General features: G+C 60.5%; 1 protein-coding gene across 1 annotated transcript in view; it reads right to left on the bottom strand.

Moving 5' to 3' along the window:
* Positions 1-542, bottom strand: part of LOC122544755 (histone-lysine N-methyltransferase SETDB1-like) — a 40,398-nt gene extending 39,856 nt beyond the window's left edge. Inside the window, exon 1 of the mRNA XM_043684079.1 lies at positions 285-542. The gene's annotated coding sequence lies outside the window, so the exon portion shown is untranslated. The remainder of the gene's footprint in view (positions 1-284) is intronic.
* Positions 543-1,631: the final 1,089 nt, after the last annotated feature.

Genomic DNA, 1,631 nt, shown 5'->3' on the forward strand with positions numbered 1-1,631 from the left:
GGGGGGTGGTAAGGATTAAAAAGAGAAAGAAAGAGAAGGGGAGAATAGGGGAGGGCTGAGAACTACATTCCCCAGAATGCTCCGCGGGCGCGCAGGCGCACTGAGCAGCGGCCAGCCCCCTCGCGCAGGCGCAGTGCTCCGGGAGCCGACACTCCGAGGGAATTTTGAAAGAAAAAATGTGAAGAAAATAAGAAACGGGCGGAGGAGAGAGGCAGAAGCACGGCGTCTGTGCGGCGTCGAGGGAGCGTGGTGTCGAGAGAGGCCGACGAGCGGAAGCTTCTCACCCCGTCCTGCAGGCCGTGAGGCCTGACCCGGCTGCGAATCACTGAAGGCCGCGGCTTCTTTTCAATCTCCTTTATCTGCCCTCGCTCTCCTTCCCCTAACGTGTGATTCCTGCAAACTGCGGTGGGACGGCTACATCCTTTTTAATTGAAATGCATCACCTTTATGACCGCCCCCAACCACAGACAGATTTTGTTTGGAGAAAAAAAAACCGTTTCTGATGCTTTCTACCCAGCGCTGCACGCCCCCTCGCCTGCAAAACCCACCTTGGACCGGGATTGGCCAGCGGCGCTGCCGAGCCCCGCGATTGACGGGGATGCCGACCAATCGACCGTGGGTCCGCGCACGATTGACGGGCCGTCCGTCCAATTGGGTGAGGGTCCAACCCCCCCTCCCTCCCCAACAAGCGCACGGCCTCTGATTGATGATTGTGCGGACGGTTCAAAGTGGGAGTCCCGCCTTCCGGTCGATTGATCGGCAGTGGGAATCCCCCAATGAGGTGGGGTCCCACCCACTGCGTGCAAGTTTTAGACGGGAGTCACATCCAATGGGCCGCGGTCCCGCCTTTCAGTTCCCTGATGGACGGCGTGATTAGCCAATAGGATGAGGTCCCACCCCAGATTGCGCGCCTTTTGGACGAAGCCACGTCCAATGGAATGTGGACCCGCCTTGCAGTCACCGGATCGACGGCGTCAATAACCAATGAGGTGAGGACCCGCTGACGGGATGGTATCCCCGTCCAATGGATTGCGGTCACGCCCCCTACTCGCCTGATGGACAGCGGCAATACCAAATGAGATGAGGTACCACCGACAGCTCGCGTCTGTTTGACGGGAGCCCGTTCCAATGGATTGCGAGCTCCCGCCCCCTCCCTTGACAACCTGCTGATCGGCATCGGGAATACGCAATGAGGTGAAGTCCCACCCATCGGGTGGGGAGGGGCATGTGTTTGATGGGAGTCCCGTCCAATGGGGACTCTTGATTCCCTTGATCGACGGGCGGACTGTCCACTGAAGGAAGACCCCACCCACTTGCTGAACGTTTCAGGGAACAGCCTCTGGGACACCTGCACCAACCAACCCAGCACTTTGACTCCCCCTCCCCCTCCTCACCCATCCACTCCCTCCTCCCCCCTCCCCCTCCCCCCTCACCCTCACCCCTCACCCTCACCCTCCCCCTCCTCCAAGGGCCATGCAGGTCCTTGGCCTCCTCCATCGCCAGACCATGGCCACACACGACGCCTGGAGGACCAGCGCCTCGGACCCCTCCAACCCCACGGGATGAATGCAGATTTCTCCAGCTTCCTCGTCCCCCCCACCCCCACCACCTTATCTCAGTCCCAACCCCCG

This window comes from Chiloscyllium plagiosum, chromosome 51, assembly GCF_004010195.1.
Source record: "Chiloscyllium plagiosum isolate BGI_BamShark_2017 chromosome 51, ASM401019v2, whole genome shotgun sequence".
Classification (NCBI taxonomy): domain Eukaryota; kingdom Metazoa; phylum Chordata; class Chondrichthyes; order Orectolobiformes; family Hemiscylliidae; genus Chiloscyllium; species Chiloscyllium plagiosum.